Source organism: Triturus cristatus, chromosome 1_1, assembly GCF_964204655.1.
Source record: "Triturus cristatus chromosome 1_1, aTriCri1.1, whole genome shotgun sequence".
NCBI lineage: Eukaryota > Metazoa > Chordata > Amphibia > Caudata > Salamandridae > Triturus > Triturus cristatus.
Genome location: NC_140579.1, coordinates 1255053786 through 1255073705, shown reverse-complemented (window position 1 = coordinate 1255073705; position 19920 = coordinate 1255053786).

Sequence of the window (19920 nt, the reverse complement as noted above, 5' to 3'; positions counted from 1 at the left end):
ATTGCTTCCGGGCTTGAGAGTCTTTTCCTGTCTAAACAAAGCCAGCACAGCCTGGAGACAGTTGACGAAAACCACACTGATGTTGGCAGTGATAAAAAGAGAACAGAAGCACAGTGTGTGGATACATTTTGCTTTGCCATATACTGCGAGACCCAAGCTCCTATTTTGTTGTGAGGGTAGAGGGGTTAGAGAAAGTGGGGTGGGGATATTTTATGTGACATCAGAAAGAAGAAATGAGTAGGCAGAGTATTACTCCTCCCCCATTCTTTTTAACGTTCCCTGGGGGACTAACTTTGAAGTGAAACAAATGGGAAAAAAATATTTCACAATTATCCAGAGTTTCTGGGCCTAATTAGGGTCTAGTGAGGATGATAGCACTAATACTAGATTGTTTACGAGAAGAAGGACAAGAAATTCTAGAGCATCTACCTGATCTGAGTGCTGATGAATCCAAGGGGCTAAATGAATACGAAATATGCAGAAAGAAATTAGATAATCATTTCCTTCCTAGGATCAGTACAATCATGGAGTGTTATCATTTTAGGAAGCGCTCACAAAAGGAAGAAGAAACAGTAGAGGAATAAGTGTCTGTGCTGCGTAAATTGGCAGCCTCATGTGTCAGCCTCCAGTGTCAGTTAAGTACATAGTCTTCCCTTGAGTGTGCAGAACATAGTGAGAGAAGACTTAGAACAATTATGCAAGCTGGATGTAACAGAACCTGTGGAAGCAACTGAATGGTTAGCACGCATTGTAGTGGCAAGAAAAGAAGATGGCAAGATTCACCTGTATATTGACCTTAGGGCCCTCAACAAAGAGGTAGTTGTTGATAAGTTCCCTTTGCTAAACATAACAGAGATGATCACAACTGTAGCTTGAGCAAAACTCTTCTCAACATTGGAGCTAACATCTGCCTATTACAAGATCCATCTACAGCCCAACTCTCAAGAGCTCACTGCTTTCATCACACCCGTTGGGGCATGCAAAGTTAAATACATGCCGTCCTGTCTGGTAATGACGGTGTCGGATTTTCAGAGATCCATGTCTAATATACTGTCTGGAATCCAGGGGGTATTTTGTTATCAGCACAATTTGCGGTTATTTAGGAACTCTCAGTGACAAAATAATAAAAGACTTAGGCAAGTGTTAGACAGAGTCAAAGAGTATGGCCTTACAGTAAGGAAATACAAATTTAAACTTCAATGTACTGAAATAAACTCTCTTGGGCATGAATTCACTTCTGAAGGTGTGCAAATCAATGTAGATCTGCTTAACACCATAATGAAATTAGGTGGCACCCAAAACCAAGGATGAGCTTAAATCCGTTTTGGGAATTATAGAATTTTATAGTAAATTCATCAGCAACTTTGCCAGTCGAACGTGCCATATGCGTAAATTGTTGAAAAATAGGGCAAACTTTGAGTGACATGGGCATTGCGAGAGAGAATATAATGAAGTTAACATTGCTTTGAAAACTGCGCCAGATTTTAAAGCGTTTGTTCCAGGAAAACAAATTATCATTACAGCAGATGCCAGTTTAAAAGGGCTAGGGGCTAATCTTCTACAAGAAAGTGGAAAAGGCGAGGAAAACATTGCATTTGTCTCAAAAGCACTTAGGCAATCTGAGGTCAACTATTCTGCAATAAAAAAAAGAGGCATTGGCAGTGTACTGGGAGCCAAAAAAATTCAAGAACTTTATTTGGGGGACTGTGTTCAAGTTAAGAGCAGACCACAAGTCACCTAAGGATGTATTTATAAAAAAGCGCTGAAGGAATTTTCCAGTAGAATAAAAGATTGTTCATTAATCTGTAAGAGCACACATTTGACGTAGAATATACCTCTGGCGCACATAACTTTGCAGCAGATTGCTTGTTTAATTGGTTGCTGACACAGAAAAGGAAGAGAAAGTCTGTGATAACCAAAGTGAGGATATAGAATTGCACAAAGAAAGTGTGTGTGTGATCACCAAAAGGGTGGTTAAGGAGAAAAATTTGAAAAAATAGTTAGAAACAGATTCCATTCTACGTAAAATATGACATTTGTTAATCCAGGGGAAGGATATTGTAGAAAAGAATGAAGAACAGCTGAGGCCATATTGGAAGGCCTGAGAAGAATTATCAGAAGTCGATGGATGCCTTTGAAGAGGCACAAATGTATACTTCCTGAAACCCTCTGGAAAAAACTGATTGACATAGCACACAAAGGCCATTTGGGGCTCACCAAAACCAAGTAAAGCTTGATGTTAGACTTTTGGTGACCAGGGATGGATGTACTGGTTGAGAGAGAGGGATAAGGAATTGCATGCAGCGTCACACCCTACTTGAAGGTCTCTGGATGGGTGTAGCAATGAACATCATTAGGCCACTGATGTGAAAAAGGAATTCCCCATACATTCTAATTTTAGTCGACTTATATTCAAGATGGGCAGAAATCGAATTTGTACATATATGAAGATTAACAAATTGCATTTGAACATATCTCTTTTTATTTTCTGCCCACTGGACTCTTCGTTCATTTTTTTAGCCAGCTAACATGTTTCTTGGTATGAGGGAGTGCCTCACGACTTCTTCAGGGCTGATAGCTTGAAAATCTGTGCTTTAGCAGAAACCTGTAACCTGGTTTTAATTCCTACCCAGAAGTCCTGTATTGAAGTCCATCTCGTTTGAATCCAAATCAAATGGAAAATCACTGTTGGATGAAAAGCAATCTTCTAATATAAGGCCAATGCTGAGCTAAAGTTTATGTTACCTGGATCAACTGTGTAAATGCAAAATATCAATTCAGAGAAAACACGCTGATTATTAGGGCGTCCTTTTAGGTCGGAATTTGAACCAGGTTGCATGTTTCTTCAAAAGCACAGATTTTCAAGCTCCCTCATACCACAAAACACAAGTTGGCTGACTCAAAGAACAAATGAAGAGGCCAATGGGCTCAAAAGAAAAAGTAATATATTCAAATGCGAGTGTTAATCTTCATATATGTACTGATTACTGTTGTACCTAAACCTATACAAGGATTGCGCGTGCTAGAGCTTTGTATTGTGTTTTTCCGGTCTACAGGATCGGTTTAGGGGAAGCAGGGTTAATCTCCCTCCTCTTTAAGCTCTGCAGGTGAGATAACATTCAATTTTACAAAATGTGTGAGAAAAGTCTAGGAGTACCATATACCCAACTAAATACCCCAATTGAGTGTACAAGAAATCAAATTTGTCTCTGACATCAGCTCAACCTCAGTTATAAACTTACTGGTAGGGTTCTTTTTTATGAGAGGGACTACCCACACCCTTGTAACTGACAATGGTGTTCAGTTTTGCTCCAGATACATTAAGGAGTTTGTACAATGTAATGGAATAACACAGACACTTAGTGCCCTATATCCACAGAAACCAATGGGGAAGAAGAAAGATTTAACAAAACACTCAAAGAGGGCATTCAGCTGGCACAATCAAATGGGTTGAGCTGGAAAGAGGAGGTTTGGAGGCAAATGGAGGCTTATCGTTTCACTCATCATCAGTCAATAGGTATGAGTCCCTTTGAGTTGATAAAGAGTAGGAAGCCTCATTCTAGACTATTACCTTGGTTGATGAAGTGGCACAAAGGTTGGTTGGTGGTTGATATAGGCCAACCGTGGAGGAAAAAGGGGTTGGATTTGGAGTTGCCGGCAGCCCGCAAAGAGAGGTTTGACAAATTGCAAAATACCAAAGTTATCAAGTTTAAAGTGGGTGATTGGGTAAGAGTAAAAGCTCCAATTGGCAACAATCAATGGTCAAAACTTACTGAACCCATGAAATTCATTAAGCTCTTTCGCAATGCGGTCAAGACACAGGATGGTAGACTATGGAATCTGGTGAGGCTGATGAAACATTACTGCCCTGAATATAATGGAGAGACACCTGAAAACAAGAGTGAAGCAAGATCAGAAAGTTGACATAATAATTACTGTTTTATTTTACATAAGGGGGAAAACACTGCAATTCATGTCAGATCAAGTGGATGCCACCGAGTTTTTGATAAGATTATTGAGACAAATAATACAGCGAATAGTTATTACATTGTTAACTGTCTGTCACCTATATCCCTTGCACTGTAGAACATACCAGAACAATGTAGAAGAGACCAGAACAGTGGAACCTGGTGGTCACAAAGTTCTAGAATGTAGAGTGAGGAGCTTGTGCGCTCCTGAACAGGCAGTTGGTGTGCTGTGGCTGTGGTGTATGGAATAAACCTGATGCATATTTTCACTCTCTGCTGGCCTGCTTATTACGTGATCCTTATATCTTGCATTGGTCATATAGCCTGAAGCAGAAGGGCTTTAAGGCTATTAGAATATTCCCCCCATTAAGAGAAGAATGTTCACAATTAAAAAGGGAGAAACAGAAAGACAAACATTGGAAAGTTGAAGGAGAAGGCTTATACCAGACATTATTTGCAAGGGGCACTCCTTTGTCCCAAATGGAGCTCCCAACATTCCAATGTCCTAATTAGCAGGCTATTCATGAACACTGAACATTCTAATTGCAATCAGTGGCCAATATTAGCTCTGCTGTGAAGCTTCTAAAATCTCTGATTTAGACTTTAGAATTTATTTTTTAACAAATAAAAGTATGTTTTCTCAAAAACCCTTCATTCTTAACCACATAATTTTATATACACTTTCTTTTCACTACAGACAATCAAACACTGTCATCCAATATTTCACATAATGATTGCAATAAATATTCCATTAAAAAGAAGCATGGTTTTCAAGATATTTGCAGCAAAATAAACATGTAATTTAAAATATACAGAACTGTTAACAGATGAAATGACCTCCTTTACTCCTATCTTGGGGTACTGGTCACTCAGCTTTCAGCCTGGTGACTTATGATGCCACCAGAAGCCCTCAATGGCAAAAGTGGACCAGATAACATGGTTACCTATTATGTATCCCGTTTAGGCACTTTGCAGATATGGCTAAGTTTCAGTTGCCGTATTAAGCTCAATGTTGGCACCTCACAACAACAATTCAATATTGTCTTTATTTCGATAGTTCAATCATAAAAGACAGAATAAATCAATATTATTATTTTTTTTAAAGTTATTTCTTCTCATAACATTCTTCCAATAAACATTAAACAATAAAACCAACAATAATCATGGTTCTCCATGAAATAGTTAATAAATATGTATCCATTATTAAAATGCATGATTGTACGTAGTCAACAATAAAATTAATTGTTAAAATACGACATGACATTCAACAATTATCATATCACAAAGGCTAAATCCAAGATACCACCATTTCTACAAAGAACCTTAGTTCCTCTGAAAAACAACAATTATTAGACTAGTATGTTGTCCCTCTGTACAGTGAAGGTTACTCTACCCCATTTTCTTGGCTCGAATGGCCCACATCCATCTAAAAAATGTTGCCATACCAATTACAATAAGGTCCGTGGTATCTGACCTAAGAATCCTTAAAGCTTCCTTTGCGGTCCTTATACCCAAGACCATACACACAGGTTTGAGCCATTTTGTCCTAGGAAAATGATAAGCTGGACAGACAAATAAAATGTGGGCTATAGTCTCAATATGGTCATGGCAAAAGATACATTTATCACATGCTGATGTAAGCCATCAACTCATAAATGCTCTTATTGGTAGAGATCCTACTCTGAACTGATGGTAAATTTTCCGATCAGGTGGCCTAGAAATGAGGTCCCAATAGGCTTCCAATTTACCCTCGTCTTTTACTTTTAGGAACTCCCTAGACAGTGTTGGCCTTGTAATGGATGAAAAATTCTTAATTTTAACCATATCCCAGTAAGCAGCCTTATAGATCTTCTTAGGGGGAAATACCGTACCGTCTGGGTCCTCCCATAGGATGCTCAACCCCATGTCGGTCAACATGTTTTAATATTGTTTAACCATGGGATCTCATGAATTCGACCCAGCCTCCTTACTTCTAGTAAGGCCTTGGCGTACACGGAGAGCTCAGGGGTAGTCCAAAGTCGCCTCCAGAATGCCAGTGGTCTAAAGCGTGCTGTTTCCTCTATAATGTGGCAGCCCAGATCTAAATAAAGAGGCATGAGAGGGGAAGATTGCGGAAGGCCAACTAGTGATCTAACAAACTTGTTTTGCGCTAATGAGAGGGGGGTTAAATTATCAAAGGCCCACACTTCTGCACCGTATAATATTGCGGGGCAAATTTTCGAATTATATATTTTCAAAACGGGGGCAATAGACTTCATTTGGGATAGCCTATGCTCTTTGACCAGGGCACCTGCTAGTTGCACATGTTTTAGGGCCAGCATGTCAACTTGAGGTTTCCAACTTAGCTTTCTGCTTAGTGTAATACCCAAATAGGTGAATACGTCGGTCTGGTCCAAAAGCACGTTATTCATGTATACTCTTCCAGAGATAGCTTTAGATTTATGGAGCACCATGAACTTTGTTTTCTCCACATTAACCCTTAGCTCATGGTCGCGGCAAAACACCTCAAACCGTGATAGAGCGGCCTGCAACCCCTGTCTTGTCTTAGATATTATCAGAGTTTCGTCCGCGAACATGAGCAGGGGTATTTTCATACCTGCTAATGTTGGAGCGTCAGTCGGGTAATTAATAAAGTATTGAACCACCCTATTTATAAATAGAGAAAACAAAGTGGGAGCTAGTACGCACCCCTGACGTACCCCCTTGGACACCGGAAACCTCTCTGTAACTTCCCCCGGCTTACCCCAGCGGACCTGCGCATAAGTTGAGTCGTGTAACTTTACTAAAATGGCCACCAATTCAGTAGACATCCCCATTTCCACCAAAGCACTCCACATTTTCATACGGGGAACAAGGTCAAATGCGGATTTTAAATCCACGAAGGCCGCGTAGATTGTGCCCCCTCCTATGATAACCACCCGCCAGTATATTAGCACAAACCTAAAAACCTGGTCAAGGGTACTTATGTGTGGCCGAAACCCCGCCTTTAATGGTGTTAAAATGTCTGTTTCAACTATCCAAGCCTGGATTCTACCAAGTACTAATCTCGCTACAATCTTCTGGGCAGAATCTATCAGGCTAATTGGCCTGTAGTTTCCTGGTTGAGAGCGATCACCCTTCTTGTATATTGGTAGGATTTCTGCACCTGACCAGGTATCAGGAATCGGGGCACCACTAGCTATGGCGTTCGCCAATAACTTTATATATGGTACCCACAACTCCTTTTCCTTTATAAACAAGTCTGCGGGTATGCAGTCTGGACCAGGGGCCCTGCCTTTCAGAATTAGTTTTAACACAGACTCAACATCTAGACTAGTAAAGCTCAGGGGTTCACTGGGTAGTGGCCATTTGGGATTCTCTTCATTACAATTAGGGGACTGGAACTGCGCCTCATAATGTGCAACCCACTGTACTGGAGCGACGTGGTTGTTCGGTATCTGCTAGAGTTCACCGCTACCCCATTTGACTTCCTGCCAAAATTGTGTCATGTTCCTCCCTTTGCATGCCAGCAGCAATTAATGCCATCGGTCTTCATCCCATTCCTTCTTCGCTAGCAGCTGCGCTTTCTTATAATCTGCTCTGGTTTTTTTGATGTTACCCAAATCTTTGGATCTAATGGCCCTCGATAAGGTTTTATAAGCATTTCTGCAGGAGCTGTTGTACCACGAGCCTGCCTTCCCAGTCCTATTCTTCCTAGGCATACTACTTTTGATAAAAAACTTTTTTAGATTCTTAAATAACTCTTCATGGACATGAGAGATAATGAGATTAGCATCCTCCTGTGAATCACAGTCAATAAATTTGGTCATTGAGCCCATTACCAAGTCCCTCATCTGTGCCAGTTCACCCTCATTATTTTCAATCCTTGCCCACTGTACTCTCCTCGTATCGTTGGTTAATGTGACCTCTTCTGTACTATACTGAACTTCCCTAACGTTAGAATTGCAAAAGCTTTCATCATAGCGTTTTAAGACCAGTGGATTGTGGTCACTTTCGGTCCGTTTCAGGACCTCCATCTCAAAGACGGATGACCAAAATTCTACCTTGATAAGAATGTAGTCTATCCGGCTACTTCTTAATCCATTGTCAAAAGTGTTTGCACCCTGCCTATCTGACAGCGTCCTCCCATTTGCTGCCCTCATTCCCCTTTCCAGGCAAAAGCCCTTCAATTGTAATGCGGCCTCTGTCCATTTTTTAATGGGACCTAATTCTAGTTGGGGGATGTTCCATTATGCATCCTCCTCTTCACTAAGTTTTCCATCCTCCTTGTCCAGGGGCTCAAAACAACAATTAAAATCTCCTGCTATGATCAAGTTACAGATACCTCGTGTGTTATCCAGGTAGCCATCAAGAGCAGTAACCACACCGGATCCCCTGCCACCCGGCTGCCCTCATGAATAAACGTTAATAATCATTATATCAAGACCTTTGGTCGATCGGACTCGTATGGCCATAATATCCAGGCTGTCTATAGATATTTCGTCCACCCTTATTCCCTCCTGCTGTCTAAACCAGCAAGTCAACCCAGTGATCGGTCTTCCTCTCTGTCCTCCTATAGCAGCATTTTAAAAGTTTAGGAAGCCTGGATGAAAAACTCTATCCAGGGTCCAAGTCTCCTGGAATATCCAGACATCAAAGCCATCAACAAATGATGTCCAGTCTGTGGACACCACTTTTGATGATAACCCTGCGATGTTCCAGGAAGCTATGGTCATATGGGTTTTTAAAAGACCTTTACTAGAGTTATCATGACCACTAGTTACCTTCACGTCATATACCAGGCCTTGCTTCAGTAAACCATAGCTAGGTATGCTAGTTGTGTTAGGGGGACATACTGCTGAGCTTTTCGAAGTTATATTCGTCATACCGCTGGGACCTATTTTCAGTAAGGGTGAGCACCCCACATCTACACTAATAGAACAGTAAACCTGTTTACCCTGAGAGACTTCCTCCGTTCTAGACAACATAACAGAGGTGGAAAAACCCGAATTCATATCAACCTCCTCTTCACCCACGTGTTCCTTTGAAACTAGTAGTGGGGGGATGTTAGTTATTCCCAGTCAATCGACTTCTTCTAAAGAAGTGAAGAATTTGAATCAGTTACTTGTATGTACTGGAATGTCAAATTGATTGAATACTCTACGGAGTCCCCGCCACTCATTGAACCCAGGTGTGCTCTGTGGTTTGTAAAAAAAACCTAATGGTAGGATTTTTATCTCATCTGCATCAGTAAAAGAGTGCCCAGCCATCTCCAATATATGTTGAACCAATTTTGGTGATCTGAAACTAAGGACCACGCAGTCGCCCGATAGGGACTTGCGAGACTTCCCAATCCAGGGGATTCTGCGTACCATTTTGAACTCGGAAAACAGGTGGTCTCGTATCCCTGTACTTTTGCCCAACAGATGTAAAGCCTTATTTTTTAGCGTCAACCAATGTTCCCTAGCGCCAGGTGGGAGCTTTGGGATGTTGGCAAGTACTACTGTATACGGAGTGGCCTCTGGTAGGAGATGCAAGGAAGTGTGTAGATTCATGTCACTTGCTTCTGTTATCTCTAAGGGCCTACCCCTAGTGCCAATCTTCCTAGGTATGCCATTAATTGAATTAACAGAACGGTTGGGCTCGGAACATGTGGCTATCGCAATGGGGGCTGACTTATTGCAAGCATTAACCGGGATTCCCATTTGCGCTATGTCTGGAACCCCCACCTTTTGATTCGCAATCCTACCACTCTCCTGTACATTTAAGTGAATAGGATTTGTTTGGTTAGTGCCGAAGATATTAACCCACAAAATATAAGAGACGAGGGACAACACTGTCTCTGACTCCCTCAATCAGACTTAATCACACTTAACAGAGACAAAGGATAACAGAAAAGAGCAAATCTTGCAGTCAAGGATGCAAAAAGTGGGAAAATCAATAGATTTTATAATACTGCCCTCACACACCCGAGAGTGTCATGCTTCATCATTGGGCCGCATCGTACACCAAGGTGCAGACCAACACCTTTGGTGGAGCGCAATTTTTTAGAGTGAATGATGAAAAAATGGTGGTGAGGGTAAAGTATAAAAGACAGAATAGTTAGAATAAGCTGGGGGTCGCGTAACTAGTTAGCATGGAGGAGTCTCGTTCGTTATCGGAATTAACCAGACAAATCGCTCCACCAACTAAGAACGGCCATGCACCACCACCCACAGAATCGAGAAAGAGCTATCAATCTGTCAATCCTTTCCGTGTCCGGGCCGGGTGAGGTTACGCGACCCCCAGCTTATTCTAACTATTCTGTCTTTTATACTTTACCCTCACCACCATTTTTTCATCATTCACTCTAAAAAATTGCGCTCCACCAAAGGTGTTGGTCTGCACCTTGGTGTACGATGCGGCCCAATGATGAAGCATGACACTCTCGGGTGTGTGAGGGCAGTATTATAAAATCTATTGATTTTCCCACTTTTTGCATCCTTGACTGCAAGATTTGCTCTTTTCTGTTATCCTTTGTCTCTGTTAAGTGTGATTTAGTGCCGAAGATACCCTGTTAAATCTTCTTTAGTCTATCATCGACCAAAATCAATTTTTTTCAGTAAGGGGTCAATCATGGCTGAAATTTTCACTCCTATCAGTGAGCATAACTCATCTAAATTCAGCGGTGGGGGTTCTGCAGTGCTATCGATGGAGTTTACTACAGATTGCAGAACACCTAGTTTACCAGTGGTAGCTGCCTTACGTTTGGCGGTTCTAGGGCTGGCGGGTTTGGCTTCACTGGACCGCGGACTTTCCTTTTTTTGGTGGTGGTTCCCCGCCCATGCCTCCATTAAGCTTCTTTCCCCTAGTGGTAACCATAGATGTAATTGGTGGGCTTTCCTGACCGTGTGGGGAGGCTGGGATTATAGGCACTGGATCCGTGTTAGTCGTATGAGGCTGAATACTGTGTATTTCGGGGTCAGTGGTACTTCCTATTGTATGTTGGAAAGGCTGTACTATGGAACTACTGCTACCAAGTGGAATCACAGGGTCGAGTGATAGCCTGCGCTCCGTCAATTGAATTTCATGCATCAATGCGGATTCCGCCCTGCTTAAAAAGGCATCAAGGGTTCCTACAACCCCACTACCCAACTTCCGTTTACTCAAGTTTGCTAAAACCGTAGCGTGACCTGCCAGAGTATACAAGTATAGCTTATCAACAATACTCAAGCGGAATATTATGTATGAAACACAGGTTTACAGTTCAATTGTCAATGGTGTGGCCCAGGCCGGCCTCTTCTGGGCTCTGAGGGGCACAGACAGGCCCGCCCTTGGCCCGGGCTTCGCCCGCGCGCATCCCGCGCTGCGGGAGCCCTGGCCCCCTTTTAAGCGCCTCCTGGCGCGCTGGATGCAGGACGCGGCGTGAAGCGCCGCAAGGAATGATGGGGATTGTAGTTCCTCGGTCCGGTCTGCCCCCGGTCAGCTGCAGGCGTCCCAGGCTCTTCCCCAGATCACGGCAATAGCAATAGTGATAAATACTGGTGGCAAAAAACCGGATAGTGGGCACCTCAAGATCCATGTTGATTGATCAGGCTAGAGCAAAGTTAAAGGGGGGGGGGTCTTAAAGCATTTGTTTGGAAAAATCTTTGGTACCATTTGAAGGCTCTGACCAAAGATTGAGATACTAGATTTTGCCGTTCTGTGTACATTTTCTGCAATATGTACTGCATATTTTCAAACAGCACCAAAGTTATTAGAAAATTAATACATTTGTGACCCATCTTTCAACCTACCTCTGCTGATGGCTTACGGCCAAGTAAAGTTGTTTTGGGGTGACGTCAGCAGGACTTGCTCCTAAAGGTTACTGTGTAGGACCAACTGTGTAGATAGTTTGGTGGGGTGGCTGCTGCTAATTCTTATGGTCCAAGGCCACTTTGCTCAGCTGAAGACTGCAGATATTTGGTTTTGGGGATGCTCTGCATGGTCCAAGGCAGAGCTTAATTTGAGCTGATGGTTGCCCATGGGCACAACAGCACTAATTTTTGGGGACTCACACTTATTTTTTCTCATCAGGTTTTGATGGCAAGCAAAGGACGGAAAAACACACAAAGGAAATAAACAGAGGAAGAGAAAGACAACCAAATTGGCACAATGGGAGAAAGCAGGAGCCAGTAAGAGTGAGATGAAGGGGCAGGGAGTGTTTGCTAGTGAATTAAAGAGGCAAGAGGTGAATTCAAGAATACGCAGCCGTGATATTCAGCACGCTGATTTTTTATAGCACCACAGGAGCAGAGCTTTGGACATCATTACTATATTTTTACAAATTAAGCAGTGATCCAAGGCCATGTGCAACTTGTTTGAGGTTTAAGTAGTAGAGGGCCAGGCGCCAATGGCCAGGCCCTAAACTCAGAGCCTATTGGACTAGAGGAGGGAATTACAGATGCCGGATTTTTATCTGTATTGCCAGGCATTCCAGTTTAAAGTGATAAGATCCTTCCTCGGTGTACCTTCTAGAACATACCAGCGTGGAATGTGGTCGGCAATGACAGAAGCCAGTAGCACAAGTGAGTTTAAAGTGCTTAGCATCTGCAGCCAATAATTGTTCTAAATTGAGGTCAAAATGGGAGTTCCTTACTATTCAAAGTTAGTCACCATTTGGGATTCGCCTGGCACTACTGAATATTTGCAAGATGAACTTACTTCTCCACTTTAAAGGCTAGGGATACAAAAATGGGGCAACCTGCTGGGTGAGTGTCTGAAAAGTGTCAGAGCTCCGTCCATCATCTCCTTGTGTTTGCTTTGTTCACCCTAAGTTGGCAGGGTATGCCCAGACATGGGTCCCTTTCTCACTTTGCCACTGGATTTCAGCTAGCCTGGCTGATAAGGGGTGTTACCCCGAAACCGGTCCCAGGATGCTTGTTTAGTGTTCAGGGGAGACCTGTTTTGGCAGTTTGGAGTGGACTGTTCCCATGAGGCACAGGGTCAAGACTGAATCGCATGTAGCTGGGTCTGAACTGAGGTGGTGAAGTGAACTAAAGAATAATGATGGATTCAACCCAGATCTGTGACTGTGGGTGAGTGTCTAAAAAGTTTCAGCTCTCCGTCCATCATCTCTTTTTGTTTGCTTTGTGGTAATCAATAAGAACCTTGTTCAGATTTATTGGGAATTACCAATGGTAGACTTCCGAAGTTTACGCACCTCCAATGACTATCCTAGGCCCCTTCTTCCTAATCCCCTTCTAAAGAATGAAGTTGTGAAATGAATGGTACAGTGTTCTGTACGAGGCAGAAGATCAAAGGATGTCTTCCCTCCTTCATGATCTGAAAAAGATGCTTGCAGATGAGGCAGTGGAAGATGTATGGCAAGTACCATTTAACGTGCCAAACGAGATAGTTAAGCCCGCCATACTTAAGGGGAATCACCTGTTCACTCTTCACAGGGCGCATTGGACACCCGAAAGTCTATCTGACCTCAAACAGAGTGGGCAAATGTTTGGATGCAAGAAGTGCGGCCTTCTGGATGCTGACGACCTACACTTGTCCGTGGATTGTCCGGGGTTGAGGAACTTTTGGAAGGATGTAACTCAGGTAATAAAAGAGGTGTCGAATCTTAATGTCGAGATAAACCCCGTACTCATTTTTTTCAGAGATCCAGGTGTGGCGACAGGAATAATAACAACCTCCATTAGCAACCCCATGTTTTATTTGGTGTTTAGGGCACTAACTAAGATATGTAAAAATGGACTGACCTTAATCCGGCAACCAGTAAAGACTGGATAATGCAGGTTTAAAACGTCTGTAAACTGGACTGTAGTTGTGCTGAAAGTGAAATGGATGGGTTCTGTTCTCCAGGGATCGATTGTTTTGTGAAAAATGATTAAAACACCTTCTTGCCCTATTCCTTCAGATAACTTCGGGGTTCGGAGAATCTCATCCTTGTCCCATCATTTAAAACTGAATTTGGTGTGGCTGAGTAATCTACGAGCCCGACCTACACTGTGGCTTGGGATGCCCTCAGCCATATGGCGCAGTTAGAGCACTGGACAAAGATAATGCGGAATTAGAAAAAAACAAAGAAAAAGTGCCTGCTTAATAGGGCAAAGGTTCACGCACATCCGGTTTGTGTGGAAGGAGCAGGGGTGCTCTATCATAAAAAAAAAACCACAATTTCACTAACTGGGACTCAGGAGCTGTGAGTTAATTTACTCAAAATTCATTCAAATATCATCAGTTGCAAGAATATTATTATTATGATTTTCACTCTAAAAACAAACAAATGTTGAAGCTGTGATTGGCAATGCAACCCTAACTGAACCTCGGGCATGAATGGCCTCACTGATGACATCACCTATCACCTCACCATTGACATCTATAATATTAAAGGGGACTTCACATATGGCCGCCCCTATAGCCGGCCTGAAGCCCAGCCCTGAGTGGCAATAACACACTGCTAATATAGCTCCAACCCAAGACACCTGGAATTAAACACACATATATAAATACATCACGCATATATAAATACATCAAGCTAAGAGTCTGGGGACCATATGTAGGTAATTTCTATTTACCGATTCCTAAATACCGAATTTTACCGATTCGGTATTTAAGAATCGGTAAATAGAATGTAGGTAAAAAATCGGTAAATTTTACCGATTCGGTAATATTCGTTATTACCGATTCGGTATTTACCGAATCGGTAATAAGGCATACCTTCCCATTCATTCCTATGGGCCTGGAGGCCCATAGGAATGAATGGGAAGCCATTCACTATTACCGATTCGGTAAATAACGAATCGGTAATAGGGGGAGCAAATTCAAGGGTGGCAGGGTGTCACATTGACACCCTGTTGCACCCCTGAATCGTGCATGTGTGCACATGTGGCGCACATACATGCCCTAAGGGCATGTATGTCTGCCACATGGCACTTTTAAAACAGCACAAAATTGCTTTTGAAAAGGTATTCGGTATTTACCATCAACTTGTAGTTGGTGGGAAATAACAAATCCTTAAACCAAAAATGCACTCACTTGAGTGCTCCCTACATAGGATTTAAGGATTCGGTTATTTACCGATTCGGTATTTTACCGATTTCTTAAAATACCGAATCGGTAAATTACCGAATCCTTCAATCCAGCCTCCTACATCTCAAAGGGCTAAATACCGGTCGGTAACGGAAAATTTACCGATTTTCGGCCGTTACCGACCGGTATTAGCCCACCTACATATGACCCCTAAAGAGCTAAATATTGATGATGGCACCTGAAATTAAACAAGGAAGTAGTGACTCACATACGAGATTCAGTCAGCTGACTAATAAGACAGGAGGGCGGAGCGAGGAAATAAGGTATGTATATTTGTATACTGTATATTTCCATTCTGATATATTTAGCAGCTTACACGGTTAGGTGCAGCATGGTGTTTTGAAACGAGCGGAGTTTGATTCCGAAGGATTGTGGTATGCACAGCCTGATGTAATTATGTGATTTGGAAATGTGAATGAACATGCATACATGAATTTGTGGCTTTCGTTTTGGCTGCCTTCCATGCCTCTATGGAATCCTCTTACATATTGCCTAAGGTGGAGCACACACCGCGCTTTCCCACGAATACTTTTGAGCACAAGAAGCGTAAACCTGTTTTTCTGTGTGACCTTGGTAATATAAGTACTTACACTAATATGCATGTCGCTCCATAAAGTAACATTGTATTAAAAAGAACAATATTTTCACAGGAGAGGAAAAGCTAATTAAACTTTGTTACTAATTAAAGTTTTCAGCTATATTATTTTAAACAGGTCTATTTGGAAATACTTTTTGTCCCAATTACGAAGGAACTAATATATTATAGCTGGACTTCTGCTTGCTTATCAGAAATACATTAGTTTGAGTTGCATAAATATACAAATATCTTGACAGTATATCAGGGGCGAAACAGCCACTACAACGCGGCTGTTTCCATGCATGCCCTTAACCATGTGTTACAATGCATATTTTTACAACAGTGGCGGCTGGTGACATTTTAAAATGTTGGGCAATAATAACTGACTGGTGTTGCACACCTGAAGGGGATTGGGATTTGCTAGGAGAGTTTGCTTGAGGCAGTTTTTTAAACCCCGAAAGCAATGTAGTGCATTAGTCAACACATTTCCCAAAGAAATTGCAGGAAAACTCATAGGTTTAAAAAGCAATTCTTATGGGTACTCTGCACTGTTCCAATATTTCTGAGTATGCCACCTGAAGCATGATGTATTTCCAGTAGAAAATACTACTTCCAAATGCTATACACAATGACTCAAACAGGAATGTTGTAGCAATGTAATGAAAACACACAGGTACAAAGAATATCAATCAATCAATCAAAAAACGTTATTTCGGCCATTGCGGCCACAAAAGCACAAAATATACACAATTGCAATTAAACATTATATAGTTAAAATATAGTAAAATATCATTAACCATCCCAACATTGAAGAATAGAGTCAATCTCTCAACCTCGAAGCAAATATGAATTCATATAAAGTATGTGCAAAAAAAAAAGGACAAAGTGTTTTAAAAAATAAAAAAATATGAAAATAAGAGCCACAAGTCAATAATTTACATATTTCCATTAAGATAATAAATAAAGTTCAGAGTTTTAAAAGGATGCATATCCAACAAAAGAAATAATTCAAAAACATTATGATTCATATTTGGTTCTGCACTGGCATTTTCATAATGTTCCGTCGCCTGGTCCACATAGCAAAGAGGAATTTAGAGATTGCTACAGTGATAACAGGTTGAGTATCATATTTCATTATCCTAGAGGCTTCACTATGGTTACTTATGCCTAGGTTTTTACAAAGTTGTATAATCCATTTCTTTCTAGGCCTAACATAGGCTGGACAGAAAAAAATAACATGGCCTTCAGTTTCTTCCATCACTAAACAGGCTGGACATGGCTGCTTTGTGGCGCCTACCCACTTGTTGGTAAATGTATTCAGCGGGAGTGTACATGCCGTAACTGGATGTAGAGCTTTTTTGCCATTAAGGGTTTGATCCAGTCCAGTGCCGGCTCTAAATTGTATTGGGATTTGACTTCTACAAACTTAGTTGTTAAAGTGGTGGAATCTGCCGTCTGGAGGATTTGAAGCAATTGATGTTCTTTCAAGGCATCCAATAAAGTTTTTTTTTACGTTACCGGGCATGACACATCCGGTGTTGACCAAAAATTATCTCTGCCTATTGCTTGTAAGGAATTTCTAACAAAGGACAACCAGGGAATATTCCCTGCTCCCAATGTTGAAATAACCAATTTCAATTCCTCCTTATAGCAGTCTAACTCTGGAGTGCTCCACAGTCGTCTCCAGTATAAGACTGGACGGGCAGAAACCAGATCGGCAATCGGGACTATACCTAGGTCCAACCTTAGTGGGATGAGTGGAGTACTTTTAGGGAGTGCCAAGAGTTGTCTCATAAAGTTATTCCCAGTGAGCGTTAAAATTTTAGATGAACAGTGGCCCCAAAGTTCCGCTCCATAGACAACTGCCCCCCTTGCTTGGACCTTATATACTTCTACGGGGGTCCAATAACCTTGGCAGCACATTTCCTATAGACTCTCAATATTCCCCCAGCCATCTGGATCAATTTCAAGTTTACTTTATGAATTTGTGGGCCCCACTCCATCCTGTCATTTAATGTAAGACCCAGGTAATCAAAGATGGGTACCCGTTCAAGAAACATGTGATCCATTTTAGGGTGAGGGCGATTAGTTGTGTCCGTGTGGAATACCATATACTTGGTTTTCTGTATGTTAATCACCAAGTTCCTCTTCTTACAGAAGAGGCTGAATCCCTCTAAGACACGTTGCATTCCCTTAGTGTTTTAGACAGGAGCAACGTGTCATCCGCGAACATTAGAAAGGGAATTCTACGATTAGCCAACCTTGGAGAGTCAATGTCTTTGACTGCCAGAAGTTCCTAAATGAGGCCATTTAGGAAAAGGGAAAAAAGGGTTGGCGCCAAGACGCACCCCTGTCCCACTCCCTACTCGACCGGAAAGGGATCAGTTAACTCTCCATTTTTGCCAAATCTTACTCTGGCAAATGTATCAAGATGTAAACGTTTCAGAAGATGGCACAAATAGTCTGGGACTCCCATATCGGTTAGCAAGTTCCACAACTGCTGGCGATCAACCATATCAAATGCATATTTTAAATCTACAAAAGTGAGATAAAGACTTCCTCCTCCCAGAGTTACGGTGAATCAGCTGTAATCTAAACAGCTGATCCATTGTCGAGGTCTTGGGTCTAAAGCCCGCCTGCAGTGGGGTTAAAATATTAGAATCTTCTATCCACTCTTGCAGTCTACTCAGCAAAATGCGGGCAAAGATTTTCTGGGCCACGTCAATAAGGCTGATCGGCCTATAATTCGCTGGATCAGTTGGAGAGCCCTTTTTATGGATCGGGATGATCTCTGCTCCAACCCATGTGGAAGGGAGAGCCATGCCTCTGAAAATAGCATTAAAAAGAATTTGGAGATACGGAGCCCACACTATCTGTTCATTCCTAAACAGGTCCCCTGGTATCCTATCCAGGCCTGGTGCTTTATTTGGCAGAACCTTCCCCAGTGCCTGTTGAACCTCTTCCAGCGTGCATAGCGGGGGTTTGCCAGTTATCTCATAAGAGAGATCACTGTCCAGGGGGCTTGTTTCTAGTAGAGGTGGTTGTTGGCGAGAGTAGAAAGTTTCAAAATATACTCGCCAAGTCTCCTGTCCAAGGTTTGGCTGTACTGTGGGGGAACCCTCCGCTGTCCCTGTTCTAACGAGGTTCCAGAAACTCCTTGTATCTTTTTGGTCTAATGCTTTCTTTATGGCCTGCCAATTGTTGGTCTCCCATTCAAATGTTGTATCTAATAGAGTTTTTTATAGGAGAGCCCTCGCTTCCCTTATGGCCACCCTTTCTCCTTCCCTACGTTTTATCAACAGTGCACTCTTTGTATCCCTGCATAATTTATTATACCAGGGATTTTCCCCCCTAGTTTTCGAGCTATTACAGGTTTTAACACTATAGAAGAACCCCGCCATAGTTTCAAAGAGGTCATGGTGAATTTTCCTTAGGGAGACATGTGTTTCTAGTGCCTCGCTACTGTCAGAGACATCAAATGGCCTTTTAAAAAATGGAACGATCTGATCATACATACAAGCTAGCTCTTCCTGCGATTGAACTAGTTTTTCCCATCGGACTCGTCGGCCACCTTCAACCGTTTATCAAATTAGAGGATTGGGGGTTGACATTTACCTGCATTAATTCTTCTTGATAACCATCCAGTGTTATCACTGCAGGGTTATGATCACTTTCCCCACGTGATTGCACCCTAAAGTTTAGAACTGTATGCCATGTTTCCAAGCTGACCATAATATAGTCAATTATGGAAGCATGGGCATTTTTCTGCAAGGTGTAATTCCCAGGCTTATCTGCTGAAAACTTGCCATTACAAGCCCTAAGTGAGTGATTAAGGGTGAGTGAAGTCAACTGGAGGACTAGCGGAGTCCATCTCCTCGTGTGATATGCATTGCATGCAGGGATAGCCCAAGCAACATCCTCTTCATATGTGATTGGAGTTTGTAGGCCATTAAGAGGTTCGAAATGACAATTAAAATCTCCTCCAATGACCATTTGTGTTCTGTCTGAAAGTGAGGACAAGCAGGTGTCTAAGCTATCCAGTGTCTTAGAAATCTGGCCGTAACTAACGGGGCGTGAGTACACATTAATAATCGCCACCTTAGGTGAGTTCCTATGGGAGATAAGCAAACACAGGATATCCGGTGAATGAGTATCCACTCTTCCAACCATACAGTTCAGATGAGTTCGAACCCATACACAGAGTCCTCCTGATGGTCTACCCCTAGCACCCTGGCTAGCCGCCTCCTAATGGGTCGCATACCCTACTCTATGTATTGGTTCCAGGGCCCAGGTCTCCTGGAACAGGCAGATTTCATGTGCATCTATAAAATC